The following is a 27,966-nucleotide window of genomic DNA, read 5'->3' on the forward strand; positions in this document are numbered from 1 at the left end:
AGGTGTGTATAGTGTTTGAACGATATTTCCGTTCGATTCTGTTCGTGAAAAAAGGAACAAACAAGATTCGAATCTTGTCGTGTTCGTCCATGACAGTTGAGTTGTCTGGATTCTAAATTCTCTACGCAATAGCAACAATAAGGGGATTCGTTATTAAAATTTGTTTTAAGACTGCAGTAATTATATTTATAAAAAAGTTTGAAGGGTTAGTGTTAAATTTTCAGTCATAAATAGTTCATTGTTTTATATGTATAGAGCCTCGAAAGGCAACATCCGTTACTGCCAAGATATCGATATTTTTCTACAGTACTTGTATCGAATCAAAACCTTCGATGCTGCGACAAGATTCGATATATCGTTGTTAAAACTGATTTATATCAGTTCGACGTTTCGTGCAAGTCGGTGGAATGCAAGTTTACCATTCGTTGATTCAAGAACCGACGTGTAACTAATGCGTCGGAAGTGATTATCATAATGAGAAGATCGCGTTAACCATAATTTGTCTGCTAGAGTAAGTACGTTATACATACATATATGCGTCTACGTTGGAAATTAATTCGAAGCGTAATAGAAGCGTGGCGGTACAGGTTAGCTGTTCGAGGAATACGGGCTTGTTTACAAACGAGCTTCGAAGCTATCGGTGTTTGGATTTGACATCCGATCCGAGTAATACGAAAATTCAAAGTATCTGCACGTAGATGCTATAAGGTATCGTGAAACGGGCCACGAGGACGGGTCAGCCACGAATAAAAATCGCTCCTGAAAAAAGGAATTTTTTTGTTCCTCTACCTTTTCCCGGAAGAAACGTTGACCGAATGTGTAATGCTGCACTCGTGCATCTTTCGTTAACGTGCATGCTCGAGAGACTGGCAAGGTGAATTACCTTGGAAATCCATCTGATTTTTTCCCATCCCTCAATCTCTTTGTGGATTCGATCTTTATTCGTGATGCAGCTGAAATGTTCTTTATGGGCCAACTATTATTTTATGCTGGTTACTTTTTTTTTTTAACGTAACATTATACGGTTGAAGCCTAATTAACCGTATTAATGGGGGGAAGCATGAATATAGATAGGATCCTTACGGTTATCATTTTATATTTTAGAGCAGATAACTACTGATAACGAATAATGTAATTAACAATTTTTTTACACCGAGTTCCCAAGATGGATTCGAATTTTTTAATACTATAAGCGTGTTCTGGGAAAACAGACGCGTTCAGGCTGGATTAATGAAATTCGTTGGAAATATAATGCACATACAATTAGCATAGAATGTAAACGAATCCAGCAATCAATTACGGTTTCTATTATGAAGTTTATAAATTCGTCCGATCGTAATCATAAATTATGATGCATTTTTCTGCGTGCGAATTAAAGAGGAATCGTTAAAAAATCTGTTAAAGTAGATAACGTGTGATTGATAATGAAGTACCTTAACGGAATACGTTAAAAAAAAAAAAAGATGAATCAGTAACTTTTAATCGTTTTACATCTATCTTTCTCACCGGTTTAGAGTTTTCCATAAAACAAATCCATTCGTTTTTTGAGATATCAGCTGCTGCCGCAAAGTAATCTGATATTTTCTTCTCGTAATTTGGCATGCACAAATACTTTGTACGCGCTTACCGTGAGAGTTAGATAATCAATAGATGGCCACGGATTCATTGTGCAGGTAGAATAAATTGGTGCACCACCTACGGTGCGAGCAACGATGAATTCTTTAGCGTAGATAATCTCTTTGGAAGTTTTCAAGGATGCCTGTAATTTACAGGCAGACAGCCCTCTTTCTCCTCCCTTTCCATTGCACCATAGTCTTTGGACTTCTCTTTGTGCGAGATGAACCGTGATGGAAAAGTGTAACGGACGTGTCCTTGCACGAAATAACGTGCACTTACTCGGATATTAAAGTCTTTCTAATCTAAAAAAGTGCCAGGGAGATTTTTCATATTTTATCTGCCGGGCTAGGCCCCCAATCATCTTCCGTGATGCAAATTTGAACCTATGCAATGTCACAAATCGGATGACTGCATCCGTCATAATCGCAACAGCGAAAACGCATATCGTGGCCTCGGCCTTAGGGTTAATAAGAAACGGCAACAAATAAATAAGACTCTGACAAGCGATTCGTTGGCGAGGTTAAACCTGACGGTATATCCAACTTCGTAGCAACCGAGTGATAGGGTACATTTGGTATATGCAACTTGTCAGATGCAAGGTAGAGGAGAAAGAGCAAGGAAAAGAAGCGAAAGGAGACGGTAGAAAAGAAGTCTGATGGGATGCCCCACAGGAAGACCCATGGATTCTCACCGGTCTCCTCCTAGAACACTGTCTTGCGGTTCTTTTGCGGCCTGAACAAAAAACCATGCGTTTTTTTGCCACCTAGACCAGCTACCATTGATAATAGTACAGAAGGTATAGTGGGAGGAGCGGAAAATGTAACTCGAGAATTTTCCCAATCTCCGATCTCCTTTATTTGGGTCTTGTATACCTTGGATTCTATGCTCACAGGATGTATCGTTGCTCTTTCTCACAATTATTAAAAATTTCTTATTTCTCGTCGTACAATCTTGTATGGATAGTTTTCATTAATTCAAACTTCATCTCGAAAGAAATCTAAAATTTCGAACGATACTTGATACCAATGGTAATGACGATGATTAATAACGATTACAAGCTCATCATTACCCATTACCACATTCCTATTCAGTTGTTGGTCGAAGGCGCATCCTCGCCGCGGCTTACCCGGATGCGTTGAAATGCATCTTACATTATGTTAAGCTTCGGTGTACACGATTGCCATTGAAAAGAAATAAGTACCGTTATTAATTTCTGTCTTATCCTTCCTTTTTCCTCCTGCTCACGATCAATCGTACGCATGAGAATTCTTCCGCGAGGATTTCCGAAGGATCAAGACCCATGCGATATCCAACAAACCTGAGACATATACCTAGCCACCTCCTCGTGGATCCTATTCAATATCCACGAATAATAAACTTTGATACGTTCTCATGATTGCAACAATCTAACGTATCTGATCAAATTAATTACATCCATCAATCTATACGGCGAATATTTTTACACGTAACAGGAGTAACGATGTTCCGAGTCTTCCAAGTTTATTAAGACTATTAAGTTCCTCGGACGCTTCGAGAATTCCAAGAATTTTTCCTTTTGGTTAAATTTCTGAAAACGATTTCGATGTTCCGCGAAATGATTGAAATGCTTGAAAATTTGCAAGACAGAGTAATCGTTAAATGTAAACGAAGGATCGAATCAAGGAAGATGAATAACGACAACCGAAGTGGCCGTAACGATATATTACATTAATAACTCAATTTTAGCTATTAGCCTCGTACCAGTTCCCATAGCTATCCGTTTACATCTATATTTTGTACCTGGTACCTTAGCTGTAGCAATGGGTAGAAACTGAAAAACAAAATAATGATATTTAACAATCAGTAGAGAAAATCAACGTCCATCGTCCACATTTCTCAAACGTAATCAAAACGTCGATCGATCGATCAGGGATTTGAAAGAAGGATTCGCAAACGTTCGTTGTGTGTGCAACGTTGTGAAAACGTCACAACGAAGAGTAGAGAAAAACAAGGTGGAAAGAAGTGGAAGAGAGGAGGCGAAGGAGGTGGAGGATGATGAGGACCATCGAAGTTGATGGTAGCAACGGTGGTGGTGGTTTGGACCGTTAGTTGGCCCCAGCTCCACGGGAGCGTTGTCCGGGCATTCCGCGTTACTATTCACCGTCTTTCTCTTTTCCTTCTCTCCTTCCTCTCTCCTTCTTTCTTTTTCTTTATTTTTTTTTTTTTTACTTTTGTCCCACTCCCGTCCGTTTCTTCGTTCGTTCCAGCGCACCGGCATTCTCGGCTACGCCATCGTCGTTGCTCTCCTCTGTTGGCTTTGCCGGAGGACCCTGTTATCCCTTTTGCATCCCTGTGCTAACGAACGCGAATCACAACCTATGGATTCTACTTCGACGAATTTGCAATTCTTCTTCTTCGAATGATTTTTAGCCCTGTTTGCCTTCCTCTTCTACAGAAGAGGTCTTCCTCGACATTCAAGGATCAACTTATCAAAGTTTCATTCTCATTATGCAATTAGTTTAAAAATAGCGTGGGTAATTTTGAACACGAGTTATCTCGAAGATTTATGGATCTGCTGATCGACGCTGTTAAAAAAAGGATTTGAATGCGTTTTAAAATGCAAATGATGTTTCGTAAATAGCTTTTCATTACCATTTCGATTAGAATACTAAACGGGACAATATTAGATCTATATAGCATGATTCGAACGGTAATTGTTCGCTGTTTGTACACGTGTCGAATACCGCGTTAATGAAAGCTTCTAATTACATCGTGGAATTTTAATCGAGCTTCATGCTCGTTAAGTTCTTTAAACTCGATTTTTCATCTATAACATTCTATTCACAAAGAATCGGGATGATCGTTGGTATCGACGCGGTCGGATCGGCTGAAGATCCGATCACGCGGTATCGCGGGAACCGTCTTGTTTCCAAGCGCAAAGAATTCTCTAAACGCGGTTACCGAGGCAACGAGTTAATGGTTTATGCTCCGATTGGTAATAACACGATCGATCGGGAATGCAAAAGTTTCTCGGTCAGTTGGCGAGCTTTCGTTGCGAGAGCGGAGTTGATCGCTGGGCCAGTGGGTCTTCTCATCAGTTCCTCGCGAAGGATAACAGTTCAGCTGGGTACCGTTCGCGCTAACGTTATCCTCGCTGTTTCAACTTTGAATCCCGGCCATCATCGCGACGATCGCGAAAGTGAGAAAGTGAACGGTCGAACGATGAAAGTATCGAACGAGGAAGACGATTAAAAACATTATCGAGTTGGTGTTTTATTTTTTTTTTATTTTTGATGAATTCATCCGAGAGTTATTATTTCTCAGGGAAATTAATTAGAAATTGGGAATCGTGGTTGGCCATTTTCCGTCGGTTTCGTTGGATTCGTATTCATAGATGACTATGACCTCGTATCGAAGAAGAAGAGTTAAAGTGTGATCCACGGCCATGGCAAATGCGTCGGGAGGGAGGCGGACGGATGGTTCTTCTCGCCGACGAAAGTAGGATTACGCTTGATTTTCACTCTCTGTGTTTTCGATTACGTAAGCAGCTGACCGAAGACGCAGCTTACGGTTTAATAAAACAGTTATGTACGTCTACCCGATGCGATGGTTCATTGTAATCGACGATAACGGAGAACGCGTGGTTCCGGCGAATCAGCTCGACGCTTTACCGAAAGTCCCGGCGAGGAAACAGTTTTATTTTAAAGTATACACTTGTGTTTCGTTCTTCGTAAGGAAAACTCGAGTTACTTTTCTCGAGATGCAATCGTAATTAGTAACGTAATTAGTAATTATTCGAACTTTCGCCTACCATGAACGACTGATACTCTGGTTGTCGGTCAAACGATTGCGTCACCGTATGCGTAATGCACGGTACACGCCATTATATGACCCGTTAGCCCGTTAGAGTGACCCTACTGACTCGATTCGCCATTATAGAACGCACGAACGCGACCAGTTTGGCTCGAAGAGAAACGGATTCTCGCGTACGACACACTGCATTTGTATGTTCAAGAACGTTCTCTGGTTCGCTATTTCGAACGATGCAGTCATTCATTAATAACTAGAGGTGTGCGAGTACTCGTAACTTACAAGCCTAGCTGAACTCGCTTCGATTGTTCGAGCCGAGTCGAGCGGTTGAATTTACCGAATTACACGAAATTCGAGTAAAATGGCCATCTTGCCAACTGAAACGTTATTTCTAAATCTTACTCCGCGAGATCCGAACTCCAAAATTCAAGAAGCGTGGAAATAGGGATGTCATTGGCAAGCCTGATCGAATGGAAAATTATTTATTTAAAAAATTAACCAAAGATTCGTGAAGATGGAGAGTTCAGTGGGTCAAGGTTGTGTGTCCTGACAAAACTCGATGCAAGAAAGAAAGAAAGAAAGAAAGAAAGAGGAGAAAGATGGTAGCGAAGGAGGAGGGAAGCGTTTTGGGTCGTTGGTAGGGGCACAGGATGAAGAGAGGTATTCATTCTACCGGCGTAACACTTTTACGGATTACGTTTTCGTGTTGCACAAGCCGGGGGGGGGATTGCGCAACCGGCGTTAGATAATCGCCGAATCGTTTTAGGCAAACCTCGAAAGACCGTTAGAAACTTACGGACAGGTTGGTTGCGCTAGACAAACGGTCACCGTCTAAACACACGATCCGAGGAGGATCCCCTCGGAACCGGTACGCACGACACTCGCAGTCCACTTTTCTGTCGTCTAGGAAGCGAGCTCGCTTGCAAATATTTGCTCGAAAGTAGAACGCGGTGTTCGAACTTCTGCCGGAAATTCTCAGAACTATTCTATTTCTTCGAGAAGAATCAATATTTTACGAGTGTCCTACGGGCATCGGTCTGTCTTTAAATAGTGTCATCCAACTATACACATATACTTTCGAAAGGATTCCAAAAAATTTTCGGTTTCTTCAGATTTTTCAATTTGCTATTCAAACTTGGAACTTTCCCCGTGAAAAATATCGAAAATTGAACCTGAGATATTTTATACTATTTTAACTTTGAAGAATGTAATTCTGTGAATTCCAAAATTCTTTCTCTTTTTTTCGTAAATAATATATGTTTTTGGTTTGCCATTTCGAGTCTGTTCTTCGTGCAGAATTATTGAATAAAAATCGCGCATAGCCGGTGGTTATTTGAACGCATAAATTGCTTGCTAATTATCGCTTCTCTATACCCGCGTTGATAATATGAGACGGACAGTCGCGAAGACAAATATATGTTTCTAAAATTATGACTGTAAGGAAGGTGGACAAACAACGTTATCGGGATTTTTAACACCTCCGATTGATTTAGACGGAAACGTCCCGAGTTCGTTGATACTTCGTTCGCGTATGTTACATCGCGTATCCACCTACCGAGAGTTATAAAGTGTCGGAGAGAAAATCGTATTACCGATATTATCTAACGATCGAAAGTAGCGCAAGGTCGCTTTCTTCTTACTCAACAACCGACTATTACACCTGTGAACGTTGTAACACGCTGAAGACGACGGGGGCTACTCTTTCTCTTTTCGAAGAGTCGCTTGTCCACGGAAGCGAGAAATTAATGCGGTCGTCGAAGAATCGTCTCTTTCTCCTCGACGAGAGAGACGGAGTACGAGAAAGAGGCGATGGAATCAACGTGGAAAAGTGACTTTTCACTCTCAGGAGAGTGTTTCACGATTGCACAACGAAATTTCGCCTGTCGGACGTCTTTCAACGATTTATGTATCTTCGATCGACCATGTTCGAAGCGAAGTAACGTTGATTAGAATTACAAGATGTACCGTAATCATGACGCGATTACGATTCTCGGATACCGAAGCCGGTTTCCGAACGTGAGATTGCTGTTTTTAAACGTCTGCATACGTCTTTGAGTAATCACTTTTCGCTGCGTTACCTGCCTGTTCCTTTTCCTTTTTTAAATATTTGTAACGCAGGCTGATCTCGGTGTTCAAATTTATCCAGTTAGATAGCAACGAACGTAATTAACACTAGATTGCCGGATTCACATCCGTCAAAATAGGTATAGCACATATGGATTTTTAGAACTAAGGAGCGGAATTTCATAATTCTATTAAAAACCAACACTATTCTATTTTGAACAGTGTCTACTGATTTTTGACTCTCAGTGTACATAGCAATAAAATCGTAAATGAGTCAAATTGACTCGCTCCGGTAATCTAGTGTTAATTTCATTTACTAGCAAAATGGAGTTGAGGAAAGAAAATAACTTCGAATCGTTGCAGCTAGGTTAACGTTACTTGCCCGGTCGATTTTGCACGCACAAAGGACCCGGTCCTCATGCGTATTCCATCCGCGACTCTTCCTCGTTGGCTAGAAGCCCGTGGCATTCACGAGCGCGTCCGTGAATAAGGAAAATCTAAGGTCAACGCGTCGACACGATCGAAAATTTCCATAAAAGGTCGCGCGAAAACACGCAAAACCCGTCCAACGGCTCTCTGCTTTCCATTTGCATTCTCAATTCGCGCGTTACGCGTGTCTCGTTCAACAGTTAACGTCAATCCTCGTTTTTCCGAGAACAGTTTACTTGCACCTATTTTCCTCGACGCGACGTTTACGAAAACAGAAAGAAATAAAAATTATCGGGACAACGCCATCGTCGTAAAAGATTAACCTACTTTATCGCGTTATGCTAATAAGAGTCATAGAAAATTTCACGTAATTACTTCGCGGTTAAATGATAATTCGCGTATCCGGAAGATTCGGATTCAATTTCACGCTGTTTTATGTCATCTCGACTTTACTTGGTACCGTGAAAATTTCATCTACCCCCTGTATGGTTGACGAAGTGCAAGGCAAAGTCCTAAGGCGTTTCTTCGGACGAGGTTGTGCGTGAACGCGCGTGAATGCCCGTGCATAAGTAGGTCGGTCGGTTTGGTTGCTTGTCCCGTTACCAAGGAGGGACACGTGTAATAACAAGACATTACGCGCTTCTTCGTATTCTCTTCCCGCTACCTACAGTTTTTCTCCATTTCGCACAGTACGTCGAGGAAAATTATCATTTTCCACTGGGAATTTTAAGTTCCTTGTAGTATACGAAATACGTGTATGTACGTTCCCATGATTTATATAGATGGAAGGTGAATACAAACGTTTCTATATGTCGTTCATTAACATAAATAAAAGACGTGTGTATATATATATATATATAAATTATTTTTGAAACACTCGGTATATCCGAAGCAATTACCAGGATCATCATGATCATCTTACCGGAATTTCACGCATCGCGGTAAGATTTCAGATTGAAATGCGGTTTTGAAAGAAGCTATGGTTGTGTGTCTTCCTTTTTTTATTGAATTTTTTTTTTTGAAATAACTTTATAGCAAGGTCAGTGCACTGGCCTAGTCGTCGAGATTTACGATCGTAGACTCGCTTGAGATACTTGGGAGAATATCCAGAATGGCCGACAGGTACGCGAAGGAATTTTGTAATTTGCTGAACCGGCAACCTAGCGACTAACAAGAGCGCAGTTTTACCACGTTCCCCGCCTCGGATAGTAATTCGCTTCTTCGGATCGAAAGCAAAACAAAACGTGGAACGATCGATACTCGAAGAATTTATATTGTCCTGAATCCTATCTGACCGATCGACACCAATTAATTGTTTCCACGATTTTCTACCAATCTGGCAAATCCTTTCAACCATCTCGATCTTCTATAATGCTTTTCGTTATTTCATATTCACCAATTTTTATTTTTTTTTTTTATTTTTTAATTAAAGCATGTAGGTTTCAAGAGACATTCCGTGAGTCTCGTGCCCCTTCTCTTCCCGGAGGAAAAGTTCGTCGACTTCGGTAGTAAATTTTGGTAGCAGGTTTTCGTTTCGTAATCCTGCCACGTGATTTGAACGCGTGGTCTGTCGTGTCTGTTCACAGACGCACAGTCACGCGTGTATACGTGGGCTGGCTAAACGTATTACACGCTCCTGGCGTATCCGTCTTGCCCGTGCATTCAAATCTCCCACGGTATTTTCAGTGCCACGGTTCTTATCCCTCTCTTGCACCATCGGTCTAATGGTTTCTGTTCCTGAACCGCGAAGAAAATTCTACCTTCTCCTTTCAAATATTAATTCAGATTTGTAATATTTCAATTTAGTTTCCTCTTCGACTACAAATTATCACGATTTTACGGCTTTGTACAGACCATCCAAGGAACTTATTCTTGCGAATCTCCTGTGATGCGGTAGCTTGAAAGCAAAATCGTGTAATTCTATGGTGCACCGTTTCACCGGGTTCTACTTACCTACGATTACGTTCGCAATAGCTTTGTACTATTTATTACGTTTCCTACATTTCGAAGTGGCACGATATTTCTTTGGGCATCAGCTCGGACGGCATAACGAAAAGTAAAATAATTCCATCGTAAAGGATGTTAACCGTGTGAGAAAAACCGAAACAACCCGGCGTGCTGGTGTTCTCTTTATGGATGTTATCGAAGAGGATCTCGCTTGGAAATCCGTGGAACGAAAGAGACATTCCAGTCGCCGTTCTGGCGTACACCGTACCGTCTATGGCGCTGTTCAGGACCTTCACCGTGAAGATCTTGAACCGTAGTTGACGCACCGACCGGTACCAACATGGCGGCCATGGCCGACGAGCGGACAAGCGAGCCCAACGATTGTGTAATGGCGGCCGAAGCCGAGTCTTGCTAACTCCATAGAGGAAAGGTGAATGTCCTACGTGTCTCCTCCTCCTCCTCCTTTTTCTTCCTTCTTCATTCCTCTTTCAGTATCGTCTCTTCGTCTTCACCGTTTCCCTTCTCTTCTCCCGTGAAATTCTTTCTCCTCTTCCAATCGACACGATTTTAAACTACGTTTCTTTCTTCACCTTGGCCTTTCTGCTGGAATACCAGCCTAGCGAAGGCTACGACTTCGTTGCCAGCACGAACAAACTTGACTCGACTTCGGATTGGCTAAGCTCGCTTATGTGGAACCTCGTTTCGGACACCAGTGTCATCGGCCTCTTCTCACTCGAACCGACCATCCTCGTGTTTCCTTCTTCCTAATTCTCTTCTTTCTTCTCTTCTTCCTGTATCGCTGGATACACGGTTTCCTTCTTCCTGTGTAGACACTGGTCGAGAAGTTTCTAGGTTGCTCGAGATTCCTTGGAGAACGCTTCGATTAATTCTTTTTTTTATTATTCTTTTATTCTTCAATGCCGAATCAAGATTCGTCTTTCGGTTCGTTTGTCGTTAAGCGAAATAAGCTCTGAGGTAGAAAAATTTTCTAATTTACTCGTGTTTACTTGCTATTCAGGCTTGATTTAATGGACACCTTCGTAACGAGCGTGTTCTCTTTTTCCATCTTTGGAATGTTTAATTCGTAATTTACATTTCCCGTTGAAAACTGTTTACCATGATAAACGAACAGTGACTGTTAACAGCAGGTAGGGGAACGGTAATGTTTTTCCCATTCGAAAATATTCTACGTTTTCCTTCGTGCCAATGACGTTTCATTATTTATTGGCCGCCGTAAATAGCAACGAAATAAATTAGAATTACATGAGTTTTCTTCGGGCACGCGCATACCGCTTGTTGTTAAGCCAAAGAAGAAGAAAAAGAAAAATAAGATTGTTAGACAACTCGCGTCATAAATATTCAATTTTCGTCAACGATAAATATGCATGATCAATAACGAGCCTTTAGAGTAAATTTTCTCGATTTCGTGATGATATGATGAAATCGTGGACGTAAATTTAATCATTTTACCTGGAACTCTGATATCAAGTTTCCATAAGAGTCTCTGATTCCTTGTTTTGTATTAAGAATTTTGCAAAGTAATGGTCGAGATATATTTTTCTTTTAAAATCTTAGCATCGGGTCACGTTTTCAGCCCCAGCATCCGTAAAGACACGGAACGTAGTAAGATTTCAGCGAGAAACTAATTACGGCATCGTAGGAAATGAAAATACAATCGGTGTCTGTTTGTAATTAGCGGTCGTCGAGTTTCCTAGTCGCACGATGAGAGTGGAGGAGGGAAAGGAGGACTCGACCAGGTAACGAAAGAGTTAAAGGGTGGGAGTAAAAGAGGGGAAGAGAAGGGGCAGACAGGAGAGGGCCACTGTCACTGCCAGGGCTACGGTGAGGTAATATCAGATTCCATGCCACGAGGCACACCGCCGCCATCTTGGTGTACGATGTTCTCCAACCGTGGCTCTAGCGTTCTTCCACCTAGATTCCTTTCCATTCCCTCGTCGTGATTCGAATTACACAATTCTGCATTACTTATTTTCATCTTACAACTATCTAAAGGGTACTATCTACCTATCAATCGATTAACTGTACATTTACTTCTCTAATATTATCTTACATTAATGATGTAATACTACCTTATTTACACTATTAGAGTAATATTACCATACTTGCATTATTACAGTATCATTACCCTATTTAAGTTATTAGTGTACCGTCAATTTTCTTATTTACCATTCAATCAGCTGTTAGATCGGTAGGTTGAATGAAAAAATTAGATACGATGATCGAATTAATTTTCAATCACGACACATTGCATCGAGAAACTGATTGAACCGAGGACGTATATGATACCGAAGGAATTCGAACGGTCGAGTCAGTGAATCAGAAGTGTGTCGCGCGTGAACCGCAAACCTGATGAAATAATCGGCTCATCCATATTTAAAAGTAATTCTTATTGCGAAAATTGTGTCGTGCACCATCGCGCCGCGTTGTTACGCGGCTGGAAGATTAATATTACATAATTCTAACGTCTTCTATCGTACTTATCGATCTTATCAAACTTTAGATACGCGACTGCAATTATTATTTCAAAATACAAATGACAGGAATGAAAAAAAAAAAATTGTTATCTTTCCTTAATAATTTGTAGGCTCGATAAACAAAGGAAACTACTTACTAAGATCAGACAGGTTTTATCGTGCTTAATTAACAGGGACAGTTGATCGTGTATTCGTACTTCCTCGTCGATGACGAAACGGCAGACTTGATTTCCGTTCAGGTTTTATTTCCGGTTGGAGACCGAATAAAGTATCGTTGATATTTAGTATGATCATCGTGAAGCGACAGACGCAATTGTCGGAAGACGTAGCGATTTAAAAGTGTTATAAAGAGTTGATCTTCGACGTCGTCTAATCACGATTGAAATCATTTGATAAAAAAAAAAAAATTAACACTATGTGCCACGTCGTAATGTATTCAATTAAGAATTCTCGTAATGTATCTGTAATCGATAAGTTTGTTAACGTTGATCTCGTAGAGAGTGTTAGATCATTTCTCAGTGTCATTGGCCTCTAGGTAACGTGGCCTCCTAAGCGAAGTAGGCGTCATTCATTTTTGGTCGACGCGACGTTCGACATCTTAACATCTTTGACGATCGATGTCACGTATCCGTGGCTTTGTTACGTGTCTTCTCGCGTGATCATTAGCACGTTAGGATGATTAGAATTAACATTATTTTTACATCTAATTAAATCGAGTGAATTTTACCGCCAATAATTATAATGAAATTCGGGAGTGTTGAATCTCAATTGAAGCCGGTATAATCAGTTAAAATCGTGATGAATAAAATAGAAATTCTGAAGGAAAATCCAAGGCAACCGCGATGAAACATCCTAGACAGATTCCCGCGTTCCTTCAGCTGGTCGGGTGTTCCAGCTCAACGAACCGGAAACCCCGACTTTTATCATCTCCAGCGGCAAGAACGTGGCGTGTCGTTTTATTTTTCTCGTTTGAAAAACAATCGTTCCCGATCGAACGAATAAAACCGAGGCGTCTCTCGACGTAGGATCCGGCTGAATAGAATCGTGTTCGGAGGATGGTTAAGAAACGAGTGGAAAGAAAAATAAGCGATATCGAAGAAACAAGGACTTTCGGCGGGAAGAAAACGGGATCGGAAGGTCGAACCGAGTACTTGTTCGTTCTTTCTTCGTCCTTCTTGGTAATCTTGGCTCGTTAAGATCGTAGCCGTTGAAGCTGTGTTCCTTCCATGTCAGACTCGACTTCTTATATACCCGTCTCTCTTCATCCACGTCCGTTTCGCTCGTTTTCTCATTCTTTCGTTGCTCGTTTTTGATCCAACCTCTGGTTGGACGCATACGGATCCAAGCGGTGCGTTCCTCTTGGTCCGCTCGGGCACACGGTGTCCGGTAGGTGGGTGTGTAGGACATAGCGGACTTGTGCAGTCAAGGACACGTTCCGCTTGCTCACACAATCGCAAGTCGCTTCATCGTCTAGTGATGGGTTGCGACAGAGATAGTACTGTACCGAGCATCTATAGTTTCCTTAGGGAAAATGATGACATTAGAGCATTAACAAAATTTTCTTGCGTATAGACTCCCTAGATTCTTAGTCAAAGGGAACGTTAGTTTCGTGTAGTCTTTCTTAGGGAAAATGGTGATATAGGGGAAGGATGTCTTACCATTACAGAATTAACAAAACTTTGATGCGAACTGGAATAGGCTCCCTAGATTCTTAGTCAAAGGGAACGTTAGTTTCGTGTAGTATTTCCTAGGGAAAATAGTGATATAGGAGAAGGATGTCTGACCATTACAGAATTAACAAAATTTTGATGCGAACGAGAATAGGCTCCCTAGATTCTTAGTCAAAGGGAACGTTAGTTTCGTGTAGTCTTTCCTAGGGAAAATGGTGATATAGGAGAAGGATGTCTGACCATTACAGAATTAACAAAATTTTGATGCGAACTGGAATAGGCTTCCTAGATTCTTAGTCAAAGGGAACGTTGCCCTCGTGTAGTCTTCCCTAGGGATAATGGTGATATAGGGAAAGGATGTCTTACCATTACAGAATTAACAAAATTTTGATGCGAACTGGAATAGGCTCCCTAGATTCTTAGTTAAGGGGAACGTTGCCCTCGTGTAGTCTTCCCTAGGGATAATGGTGATATAGGGGAAGAATGTCTTACCATTACAGAATTAACAAAATTTTGATGCGAACTGGAATAGGCTCCCTAGATTCTTAGTTAAGGGGAACGTTGCCCTCGTGTAGTCTTCCCTAGGGATAATGGTGATATAGGGGAAGAATGTCTTACCATTACAGAATTAACAAAATTTTGATGCGAACTGGAATAGGCTCCCTAGATTCTTAGTTGCCCTCGTGTAGTCTTCCCTAGGGAAAATGGTGATATAGGGGAAGAATGGCTGACCATTACGGAATTAACAAAATTTTGATGCGAACGAGAATAAGCTCCCTAGATTCTTAGTTAAAGGGAACGTTGCCCTCGTGTATACTTCAGATATATTTTGTTATTAATAGTCAGTGGTTTCTCGTTCGTCACGAATCTCACTGAATCGCTTGATTAACAAAAGCATCGATGGTTAGTCGCGAGATAAGGATCGTGTGGTTTGCGCTCGAACAAAAAACCGTAGCTCCCGGTATGACCAAGCAGATGCTATCGTTGGTAATTAATTATCGGGACGCGTATCGCAGACTCGAACCGATTATACACGCGACATAGAGTTCAAAGCCCTGCTTGCAATATTACGGAAAACGTGTATCATCGAAGAACGAGAAGGCTCGTCTCTTTTTATTTGATTAACCCTTTGTAACTAGAATTTATTTTCGAAAAATTATAATTAACTTGAATCGTAATACGAGTATCTTCGTTGGGATATCGGTTAGTAAAGACGGTGGTTTGATATTTTATTGCGCAGCGAATGCGAAAACGGCCCTACGGTACGTTTCAGTACCGCTCGTACCGCAAACTCGCCGCCAAAGATGGCAGTCGCACTCAAGGACACATTTATCCTTTATCCTGTTAGCGAACAGGAATGCCCAGTTCTCGTTGCAAGATTCCCAACAGGCTCGCTAAGCCGGCTCTCCAACTTTGTCGATCCATTAAAACCAGTCGCTTGCAAATTCTTAACAGAAACTCTTCAGAGTATTAACGCGCCATTCCTGTTCTTTTTTTTTCTTTATTCTAAAAATATGCCCGTATATTTGTCAATTAACTTATATACATTGATCAAATAATCCTGAGGTACAGAGTGATAGATGATAGTGAATAGTTCTTCTAAAATCATCCGATATTTTGGTCAACCGTGTACAGATATTTGAAATGATTATTAGTCCATCACTAATTGCACCGTCTCGCGAGAAGGATCTGTCGAAGCGAAAGACAGAAAAAACGGAGAGCAAAGCGAAGGAGGAGGATAAGGAGGAGGTGGAACGGACAGGTAAGAAAGAACGAAAGGGGAGAAAGGATGAAGAGAAGTATGGAGAGGAAAGGGAGGAAGTGAAGTGAATTAGCGAAGGTATACGACCGAAAAGGAGGCCACGATCGTTCGAGTAAACAAGTGTCGTGGCCGTGGCTCGACCAGTTCCACCTTTCTCATCTTGTTCCGACGTTCTGTCGCCATGGCCTTTAACGTGCATACACAACCGTGTTCTGCCTCGAAATTACTGACGTCACCCCATCGATGATCCACCGTTTTCGAAGATCGATCTATACCCTGTCACTCGACTCCGGCTTACCTGCATCACTTTTTTACTCTTCCTGCTTCTCCTATTACGCACGAGGGATTCGTTGTTGCATAACTGGCGTCGATTTTGTAATTCATCGGGATAGAATATTCCTCTTCCAAATTTCTGGACAAAAGATGAAAGGGTTATCTTTATCTGGTCCAAGTGCGGTTAGTCGTCGTCGGTTCGATTCAGCATCGTTATCTGAAATATCCGTGGAATTTGAAAGTTTCAGTGAAAAGAATCTTTAATAGGATGGCTGTGTAGATGTCCCCAATAAACACCTAAACTCTTTAACTAATCTGGACCAAATTCTGCTTAGTCACTCTTAACGACCACTTAGGTCCTCTTCCTGATTCGATAATTAAAATTTTGAAACATTATCTAAAAAGTGTTTCTCCCCATCCATTAATTCAAAAAAACGTAATCACACGTCTCCGATGCTATCAATCGCTCGAGTTATACCCGATCTCCTCTCGGTCGCTTTTTCTGCCGTTTTTCCTCCGTGTTTATCCCCTTCAAGATCAAGGTCCCGTGGTATTAACATGATTGCTGCAGAAGAAAACAATCTAGGTTAGCACGAGCATAGACACGCATAATCTCTTGTGCACAGGGTGAGTCACTAATCTGTTGCTATCTGGAATAACGTTCTTTTGACATATATGTGTTCTAATTTCAATTAGGGACAATCTTTAGGTGTGGAATTAAATGAAAAAGAAAAATAGTGGTTTGAAAATTTATAGAATTCGCAAATAGACTTAGTTGGAAGGTTATAGAGCGTAAAGGAACGAGGTAGAGCAAAAGCAGTCCGGTTAAATCGACTAACTTGATCCGAGGCGTGCATGTGAGTCAGTAAGACGTTTGCACCGTGTGCCACACCCCGAAATGCATTTTGCATTCCGTAGCGAGCCGCAATAGCGAACACAAACCACGCATTCCACCTTCGAGGACCTGCGCCGGCTTTCGCTGCAAGGTGAAACACTTCCGTCTGATACCGGCGTTACCATTATTCTTCCATTCGAGAATCCGTTCTTTTGCATCAGCAAAATTCATTATCTCCCGTCGTAAGTTGCATAGTACATATACAGAGTGTCCGAAAAATTTTCCACGTGGAATAATAATTTTCTTGAAAATTGCACGTTCGACTTCCGGGGGAAATATAATGAAATTGGTATTATCCGAACGATGTAGACGTGGTCTACGTTTACTCGAAGCTTGTAAACTTACAGGACTTCTGCCAGCTATTTACCTTGCAATGAGTCATTCTATTCACCTTCCTTATTTCCAGACGGCTAAGGTTCTCTGTAAAGTTATTCGAGCCTAAAGTTGGTATCGTAACGACGGTGAACGGTGATCTTGATCGCGAGTACGTACGGTTGCTCTCTCGTTCGTGTATTCTTCCCAGTTTATACAGGGTGCCCGTTGAATTATCAATCATTCTTGCCACGAATTCCTCGTTTTCATGCGAGACACGTGGGTTCCTTGATACTCCGTCGATTGTAGATTTGATGTAATTTTCAGCAAATCACAGTTCCGATTGAGGATGCTCGAGGCAGAGAATGATATCGTGACTGACGATTCCTGGAGCACCCTGTATGAACGCGTGTAACTGTTGGTGTCACACACGGAGAAAACGGTCAAGGCCATCGTACGTGTGGATGCTCCGTGGAGCAGACTAGAAAGCAGTGTAACAGAGGCAACGGTGACCGGCTGCCTTTTCCGATCTCCTTCTTACGAACTTTTCTGCACCCCGATAATTTCCTTCAGTTTTCAAAAATTCGAACAGCAATCGAAGCGATTCGAAGCTCTCTAATCTAATAAACGGTACAAAATATGGGGTGGGCATCGATAGCCGTATATTATCCAACTTTTCTAGAAGTCGAATGTTTTCGATGCCCTTCGAACAATCGTTGCCGTTCGCGGGTCCGATGCAACAAAGAAATTGCACGATCGTATTTTATCGAGGCTAAACGAGGGACACGAGTTCGTGCCATCGAAAGTGGATCGCGGATTACCTCGAACGGATCGTAAACGTAGGTAAAGACGCGGAGAAAAGGAACTCCTTCGAAGGATTTTCGGTCTCGCAAGCCGCAACTTTGACCCTATTTAAACGATCGGACTGACCGAAATGTAGACCAACGGTTATCAAACGTTTTACGACACGGTTGTAACATTTATTTCCCTAGTTCTCCTTCGAAATAGCCATTGCGAATAATCGGGTCGCAAATAACTCTGCTTCCAAGAAATTGCACTTTCACCCTTCGCGCTCGAGCAAAAGGTGAAAAGGGTCCTGTCGCGTGAAACAATGGAGGCATACCTCCTGCGGAGGATTGCCGTTTCCGTTTCGGCCGTTTTCACCGAAGGTCTGGTGTAAAAGTCGAGAAAGTAAAGCTCGTTATTTGGGGTTTATTGATAGTGATTTATAATCAGGTCGTTTGAAAAATGTTTGCGTATTTTTTCAACCCTACCGTCAGGTAACCGACGATTCTATCGAGCTTCCTGTTCGGTTTTCGCGAGGGAAAAAGAAGATAGTAATGTTGGAAAGGCGATTAATAAAGTCGTCCCTGAGATATCCCGTGTTGGCTAGTGATTTTTCGAAAGGAAACCGAAAGAAGGATGAAGAGAAAGAAGAGAAGAGATGGCGAGGAGTCGGAGCGGCTGTCCTTGGATGCTCGCGGATCGGTGGCCAACAGCAGTCAATGACCTAACAACGCCTCTTGTATCCACGTAGCTTGTTCACTCGCTTCGGTTCGCCTCGGCTCGCTTCAGCTCGCCTCGCTCGGCTCTGCAAGCTCACCTTCGAGTTTGCCTCGACAAAGACAGAAGATAACCAGCAGGTTTTCTCTTCAGCCTCGAAGGGCCCCGGCACTTCGAGGCTCATTACCTTTTCTTACCGATATTTCTGACCGACTGTGCCTCTTCGATTCCACTCCCATACCGCGTGTCCTCGCTTCTCCGCTTAAGGGATGGCATTAACTTTAATATCTACACTTGACGTCGAATCAGGCTTCCTCGTACGTATCCCGAGGGAAGGGCGGAATTCGAGACAATTCGAATACACTTCGTACCCCCCCTGGGGTGGTTGATGAATAGAAACAGAAGAAGCGCGGATGGTACGCCGAAAAACCATGAAAACGGAAATGCGTGTAGCACGAACGTACGACGGCCACGGAATCACCGTAACCCTGCTCGTTGCTGTTCTTCCCATGACCCGAATTGCATTGTGCAAACGCGCTTCTATTCATGTTCCTTCATTCTTCTCAATCAATACCCGCGTAAAAGGCACATGTTATTTTTGTAAATTGTAGGATACGTGACTACCGAAACAGTCACGTGTGTCACGTTCATTCTTTCGATCGGAAGTAACTTCGAAATTAGAGAAAAAAAAAAAATTCTTATCGGATTCGATTTTCATAGTTAATTCGATTTTCCACCCTCCTCGCGGCAGATGCGTGCCTCTTTCGGGACAGGAAAATCTGGGTCGTCATAATAACGCTGTTCACGCCAGGAACTTGGCTGAAAGGGGTTCGAGGTATATTTCAACGGCGGAAAAAAAGGGGATCGTGAATATTGAATGGGTTCGTTTTCTATGAACCCACGAGTTTTCAATGGGCACCAGAACCGTATCCGCGGCTACGAGAAATGGATCAGTTTCGTGAGAAAGAAAAATCTCGATCGTTCGAAAACACTGAATTAACGATGAAACGGAAACGAGCATATATTTCATGCGACTTATTTTCATCCTCGCTAGATGAATCGAATACAATCCCAATATTTGTCTACTCGTTTCTATAGTAAGAAAGAAGTTTGCCAACTCTTTCTTAGCTTTTAACTAGCGGATTATTCCACGATCATTGGGACACTAATGGTGGTGTTTGTGGGTACTTGAAGCTGGACGTTCAGCATTGAAATACAATCGGGATTACGATGCCCGGATTAAGATGGGGTTAACCGAGCTTCCAATAGTGACTTCGCATAATTTACAATAGGAATTCGTTGAAGAGGTTATTTAGAAAAATTAGCGGTCGAACAGGAGTTAAATGGGAGCTGCTGTTTGGGACTCAACCCTTTAGAGGTTGCTTTATCTTCTCCATCGAGCAATAGCGCGCCCTTTAAGAGGGACCAGTCGTCGATGCATTGCAACCTGACATCCTTTGCTATTCGAACTTTCAATGAGAACTCCTCTTCTTCATTTTCCCTGTCAATGAACGCTTGTTTTCAATGGGACAGGTTGGTCCTGATGTATTGAACTGTTTTGGGTATATTAGTTCTTTGTAATAAAAAAGAAAAATTTGCAACCATAATGGCGTTAATGGGTTAATAGAAAATGGAAGACGAATGGTGCAGAAGGGTTAACGACACGTTGTTCGGACGACATCCAGGTGTTAGGCTAATTATCCTAAAATCACGTCGAAAAGTTGCACGATAGTTCTGGAAAGTTACGTCACATCCAGAAGGTACCTTTCTGGAATTTATAACGGAACTCGATTTCGTCATTCAGGATTCCGTGGTCGCTCGTACGTGCCAGGTTTATTTATAGAAATACGGTTACGATCATCTTTTCCACTGGACATCACTGGCACAGATGATCCTTCCCTAAAACGGTGATAATTACCTACAAAAAAAATTGTAGGCTCCTCAGTTGGAAATTTACCTACTTTTATTGATTTCTTTCAAGACGAAGTTAAACGAAAGTTTTTGCCAGCGTGAAATTAATAAGGCTCCCGAGAAGCCTAATAGCCCTATTCAGCTAAGAAAATCACCGCGTTACAAATTAACAAAAGGATAATTGCGACCTCGAAAATTAGCCGTTCGTTAACCGGTTTGTTAATGATAATGGAAGGGACTGGATATTGTACGTTCTCGTAAAAAATATTGATGTAATAATAGACGGTTCGAGATGATGGTTGTATACAACAGTTTAAACAAAAGAGAAAAGTTTTACAATAATGATTGCAAAAAATAAAATAGACGATTTACTCAACACCTGTTTTTAAAATCAAAGAATTAAATCAGTTGCATTTCAGGTGCATAGTTGCACTTACGAAAAAATTGCAATTTAAAATTTTGTTGAGATGAAATGAAGAAGATATGTATCGTGTAAAGTTTCGTATGCAAAAATGTCGATTTCCCAGCAACGGATACCCATTGGATCGGTCGAAACCGATCGTTCCCTTTTTCCGTACCGTCGATCGGTCTAGGACGAAGCTTTCCCACAAGGTGTGTCTATGGGATGTGGAAGAGAAATATCGAATATACGGTAAGGTGCTACTGAACAGCGAAGCATAACTCGAACCACCTGTCCCTCTCTCCCACGCTTCTATTTCGATGGACCCATAGATGGATGGATGGGTTCTAATACGAGAGCCTTGCTCTACGATCCTCGAGGTAGGGCACGGGAAAAATAGATCTACCCTCCTTTACTCCCCCACCTGTGTCCTTTCTTTTCCATTAATCTAGGACAAAGGAAGGAAACTACGTTGGAAGGAAGTCGGTTATTCCTTCTAGCCTTTCTTCGACAACACTCGATTGAATTTCCATCTAAATTCGTTTCGTGAACAATGTTCTTTGGGGTGGAAAAGGGGAGGTATAGGTTTAGTTGCGAATCAAGCGTTCTAGTTTTGAAAAATTTCCCTTCGAGCAATCGTATACCTGCCTGTTTCTCATCGACGCTTCCGTAAACCTGGTAATATATATAGAGGGTAATAAAACAGTATTTTCTGAGGCAACCCTATACAAGAACGTAAAAGAAGGGAACGAATGGACGATGGTGTCCCGTCGACAATTTTTAAGCCTTGCCTACTGTCGAATAACGGAATCGGTGGTTTTTTTTTTTTCTTTCTGACAATATAGTTTTCGTGGTCCTAGGAAATCCTCAATACTTTATGGGGGTCAATATTCTTCAGTGGCCAACGTTGGCGGAAAGAAAATTGCCCTAATGTAAAAGTTTTATTGCCCTGTTTGTTCGTGTCCAGCGGTTTTCAATTTATATTTCCAGGAAGTGTTAGGCCCTCCCTGTCTCCTCGTTGGGAGTTTATAAAAATTTACAAAATTTTGATAATTGCACAATACAAAATACGTCACAGTGGATAATGTAACGAGTTACGTAGGTTAATGAGAATAATTATCTTTCGGTGCCATTAGTGGACTGGATGATTATCGTCTGTGAATCAGTCTACTTTCGAAATGCCAAGTACAATTAGTCAAGTACAATCACGGCAAATAGTATTACTCAACTTACCTGAGTATTTTATTTCGATTATCTACATAAGAATTAATTAGCCCTACTTATAATTTCACAAACAAAAAAAAAGGAGTCCCCTTTAAAGAGGCGTTCAACCGGCTTAAGTTTAAACAAAAAATTGACTTCGCTTATGGGGTGCTTAACTTTTGGTTTCCGCGTAGCAGAAAAACCACGTTCTTCGTAACGAGCTTTGATCTGAACATCGGAAAAGGAATTTGAAAAAAATCGTGACCAGCAATGGACATCGTAGCGACGTGGCTGAAAAAAGCTGCGAAAAAAAAGTTGACTCCGGCTTGCAAACACGAAAGGATTAACTCGAAGCAGGTAATTCACCGTGAAGGGTGGTTTACGACGTGTTCGAAGGGTTAAGAATCCAAGAAATTGTGGATTACCCTTTGAAATCCGCGACCCTGCCCATCCTTTTTTCCAAATGCAACGAAACTCGAGGATTAGCCAGGAATCCTAGGAGGAGTCGATGCATTCTGTAAATATTTGAGGAGACAGTAATTTCCGGGTTGTTCGTAAACAATATCGTAAAATAAGGATTTCGTAAACGCAAACGTTCGTTGTAATATTTCCATGGAATTTAATATCCGCTCTATGAATAATGAACAAAATTATTTTATGGAATTACAAGTGTATGGAAAGATTGAAATTTCCATGATTTCATTGGAATCTCTTGGAATTATTTTCACGATATGGAAGAATATTTAAAAGATTCTAGAATTGCCCAGTCACGATTTACGATGGAAAAAAAGGCATAAAAATACCTAAAGTATGTTATATTTCTTTTTTCAGACGGTGCGAACGAAGGGGTTTATGGCATCGTTCAGAAGTCGAAGATAAAAAAGAAAAATGTTCAATACATTTTCCAACGGTATGCTGAAAATTCTCGTCATTAAAGGTAAGCAAAAAAAAAAGAAGGGTGAAAGTACGAGGGACTAAAGGATTAAGTCGATTATCGTGTCTTTAAGGAGGGTCGTGTTTTTTAGTGTTATAGAGGGAAGAAGGAAGGGTTGTTTCTGCAAGCAATAAGTCCACAAACGTTGATTTACCTATGATGACCAAAAGGACGGTACCTTTCCAACGAATTCGTCGAATCCCTTAAACTGAACAAAGGTAAGTGTTGTAAAATCACTTCGATCCTGATTTTGCATAATTTATTTAACCGACACCCTATATGTTTATGCAAAACGAGCGTCTGGAAATTATGTAAACCCAGAATGGGAACAATGACTTTACTCTATTCAATTCTGCAAGATCGTTCAATTATAATTAACTTTTAAACAATACGAGGGACGATAGGGTTAACATACGTCTTCGACGAGGCACAATGATATAATGCTTTCGACAGAATAACAATTAGTGGTTAATGCAGCGTGGACGGTATGCAGAATACGGTGGCGTCGTTTGTCCCATTAGACGCTAAATTGACCTGGCCATATTTTACGATGAAAACATAATTGCTAGATAGTACAATTGTAAAACAATTTCTTCGATAAGCCGGCACTATTTATAAACTAAAATTTTCTCGAAAATACGAAATCATCTGCTACCGTTTTATTTGATTAATCGAATGAACCGTCGCATCGCGCGAGGTGTCGATGATTCAGCAGTTGTAGAGAAAAATAGTTACGCTAGCGGTGACTTCATAGTGTTAAGGAGTTGGAATAAAAAAAAAAAAAGATTGATGAACGGTTCTGAAAGAAAGGAAGACCGCAAAGTCTGGCGATTGTCAGACGGTACAGAATGTATCCTTGGATCGTTGCTGCTCGTTCGTCGTCCTGTTGGTCGGTTCACTGACACCGGTCTACCGTCAAGGAGTCCGCCACTGTCAAGGTCCGCCGGTTCTCTCCTCTGTCACGCAATTTACCTACGGTAATCGACACTCTTTACCGCGAAGGACGCTCCTATTTTCCTAATCTCTCGATCGTTTCGATCATTCCCCTCACGCGGATACATAATTATCAAAATATTTAATTAGGTACCAGACACTGTCGTATCCTGACCATGGCCTTTTATCTAAATTCTTCTTCTAATTCCTTGACCATTATCTCGTCGACCGTTTAAATTTCCAGATGGAACTTTGATAAAAAAAGATTTAATTTGCATACTTCCAGTTCACAGCGTTTTTACAATACCGTCATGGTGTACAAAGTGAATCTGTGTGAAAGGAATTCAGCAATCTCATTCGGTAGCGTAAGAAGTGGCGTTTCGACAGAAAACGACGAAGCATCTGTAAGGAACATATGTTACAACCCGGAAATCAAAGCCTCAGAGTATGCTTTTTCATCCAAATTCATCTTCTGCATTCTCTCGACGTCTGTGCTTTAAACACACCCCCGATGGAGCCCTTTTTTTCCGAGCTCCTTTTATAATTACCCCCGTCCGAGATAAGATGGTCGAACTACTTTTGAAAATCCACCGCCTTTCACCTTCGTCTTCCATATGGTCCAACCCTTTTGAAAATAATTAGTAATATCGTCTAATTAACACGCTTCAAATTGAATAATATTTCCAAAGATCTCAGATAGTAGAGCTTGAAAGCGTTTCTCGAAGAATCTTGCATCAGGTAGCAAAAGTCACGGTTCGAAGTCCGATCGAAAGAAGGATCGTTCGCTCGCACTTTCTTTAAACATCCCTTCCGTGTATATTCGAGGCAGCGACAATGGCGAGCTTTAAATCGTCCCACACGTAGAGTATACATATACAATCGGTACCGCAAGTTCCAGAGACACGACTTACTTGGTTCACTTTTGCTGGTTAACGGTAAGCCCGTTGAGGAGTCAGTGAGTCAACGAGTCATCCGGGGCGAACACTGGTCCCCACGCACTCGCTCGATCGCTCGAGAATCGATCTTCTTATGTGCGCATGCACTTCGATACCTGTACGCATCTTTCTCTTCATTTTTCTTTCTTCACCCTCTGCTACGGTCGTCCTTAGGTGTCCGAGGAGTTTACGATAGAAAAATTATGACACCTTTCAAAGTGAAGGGGTTAAATTATTTTCCGCTGACACGCAAAGTTAATTAAAGCCCAAACAAGGCTGGAGAATAATAGCAGGAAATTTGAAAAGAAGACCGGCTAACCTGACCGTAGCAAGAACTCACCGAGCAAAGGATAACTGTATTCTACCTCCACTGGGTTTTGTCCTTCTCCCTTCCCTTACGTTTTATCAAACTTTATCTCTCGAAATTACGTACAGTTCTCGTTTAAGACATAATCGTATCGGTGGACGTCGCGAGAAGTAATCGGGATGGAGGAAAGAGAAACGTAACTGGACACTCGTCTGGCCAATGTGAAATTAACGGCGAATGACGTAAACGATAGGACTCACAGATGAGAGAAGGTCTGGCGTTTTCCATTTCATCGGTGCTGTTCGTACAGTTTTCCTTCCTAGATTGTTCACTTTTCACCTCGGTCAACGATTACATTACATCTTCTGTTGACGCTATCGAGTATCAGTGGATCCTCTAATCTTTGATGATGCTTCCTGTAAAGCAGGAACCTTTTCATTCGTCGAAGGCTTTCGAATTATAAGAAGCAAGGTGCAAGAAAAGTTGAAACGAAGCGGATAGTTGATTAACGTCCATCAAGCTCGATCGACCCAATTTCCGGATACTAACCCTACCCCTCCCTGAACGATGACGCAACCTGTCGGTGTGTCCAGGCTTCCTCCTCGTCCCCGACGTCCCCGTCTCTGGTTCGGAGCGAAGAAAAACCACGATCGAAGCATCGAAGTGACTCGAATGCCGTTCACGTTGTAACACGGCACGCAGGGGCTATAACCATACACACCTATTCAACTGGTAATAATTCGATGACAAGGCTCGAACCGTGTTCCTCGTTCGCTTCGTCGGCCATCTTGCTTACCTTCATCTTTCTTCCTCTTTCGATTCGCGTCCATCCGCGTGGTTGGTCGCGAACAACGCACACGCGTACGCTATGAACACACCGATGAAAGAGGTGGTGTTCTGTTGAACAGGCAAGACAAGCCACGGCGAGGCTGAGAGTGGGTTCATCGGACGCCAGCGGCCGCGGATTTACCGTTACCTTACGTCTTCTTGGCGAAACCCAGAGTCCACGGGTATTTCACTTCTTCTTCCTCCTCGACACCGGCACGCTCTTCTCTTCCTTATTCCTCTTTCGTTCCCTACGTTTCTGACTGCACGGCTGAATTCCAACGGTCAGCGAGCCGCGAGCCACCGGGAGAACCGGAAACGACACTGTCACCGACTAACAGATACGGGCAAGTTGCGAGAGTGTTGATTTTCCGGGTCACCAAACCACTCGTTCTTGCACCCCCTTCGTGCGTCGAGTGGATCATCGATTTTGATAACTGGACCCCCGTATGCGACACCGGCTAATTTGTTTCTTTGGTTCTGTGACTAAAATTCAGACCGATTCGAATCTTGTCGCAAACGCGATGTTTCGAAAAGGACTGATCTAAAAGTTTAGAATCCGAGTTCCATGAAATTTAAACCTCAAGGTATTCCCCGTGTCAAGGTTTCTTCGTCTCCTTAGTGACCTCCTTACGTCTCTTTAAGCTTTCATGGGTATCTTTCGTACGCGTTGATGGGGTCATCCCGATGTAAGATTCTAAGAAGGTTCGAGTATCTTTTTCCAAACGTTCTTTAGAGTGAGTTTAAAAAATTGCTCAAAAATACCCGGAATCGGCTCAGCGTAAATGGATAACCTTCGGGGCTATCAAATGTTAAGTTATTCGGAGAAAAATGACCAGTAGGAAGATGGCAACGAGGAAAGTCACGGATTTGTAGAAATCGGAGGTCGTTGTCCCCTCTGTTCAAGGTTCTTTCAGTCACGCGTAAGATTCTGTGCTCTGGCCATGTTGAAATCAATTTGACTTGGAGCGTGGCTGAAATAATCTGAAATTTTATTGGCGACAACGTCCGTAAATTCTTATCGTTTCTTTACGTCATTCATTACCGAGGGTGATTATAGCCGAAAAATCTTTTTCTAGCTGTTACGGTTTTCAACGTAAGATATGCTGGTTCATCCTGTACGAAGAAGCAGCAATTAACACATTCGCAGCCGCTGACGTAGTACTGCATCCTTTCATAAACCGTAACTGTTTGCTACTAAAGTTGCCATAAAATTTTGTAAATTTTACATTCGAAATATTCAAAACTAGTTTTAGCTTAAAGTTCGCATAAATTTGTTAATGTATTTTTAGCACAGAATTTATAAGAATTAAAATGAATTCTAAAAAGACACAGAAACTGCGAAAGTTGCAAAAATTGAAGAAATCAATATAATACACTAAATCTGATTAATACAAATAATAATTTTATTATAAATGTATATGTATACCTAGTACGTTACACCCGTATCGAAGGTTAAAGAACGATGTTAGAAGAGGAAAAAGTAAACTGGTGTTGTCAAGATTTTGTCGATGTGTATAGTGGATGACTGGACACGTGGAAAAGCAAGTCCAGCTTGTAAATTTATGCAATCCGGTCGATGCGTGGAAAAAAAAGGATTGGACCGAACGACGATTTACGTCAGCATCGACAAATAGTTGTTTCGTGTGTATTAAGAAGATATTTCTTCTGGGAACGGTGATGCTGGATGATCAGGTACATAGTGGACACGTAAGTGGCCGACAATTTTATAACACCTTGATCACCAGCAACTAACGCGACG

General features: G+C 41.7%; 2 long non-coding RNA genes across 2 annotated transcripts; one reads left to right on the forward strand and one right to left on the reverse strand.

Annotated features, from left to right (window-relative positions):
• Nucleotides 1-354: 354 nt before the first annotated feature.
• Nucleotides 355-27,811, forward strand: LOC117607153 (uncharacterized). The gene is made up of 5 exons (XR_004582138.2): nt 355-511; nt 588-708; nt 23,102-23,207; nt 23,296-23,422; nt 27,659-27,811. It is a non-coding gene; the product is annotated as an uncharacterized LOC117607153 (long non-coding RNA).
• Nucleotides 23,457-26,043, reverse strand: LOC117607154 (uncharacterized). Its single transcript, XR_004582139.2, has 3 exons — nt 25,929-26,043; nt 25,413-25,795; nt 23,457-25,282 (listed from the first exon to the last, which is right to left on the reverse strand). It is a non-coding gene; the product is annotated as an uncharacterized LOC117607154 (long non-coding RNA).
• Nucleotides 27,812-27,966: the final 155 nt, after the last annotated feature.

This window comes from Osmia lignaria, chromosome 14, assembly GCF_051020975.1.
Source record: "Osmia lignaria lignaria isolate PbOS001 chromosome 14, iyOsmLign1, whole genome shotgun sequence".
Taxonomy (NCBI): Eukaryota; Metazoa; Arthropoda; class Insecta; order Hymenoptera; family Megachilidae; genus Osmia; species Osmia lignaria.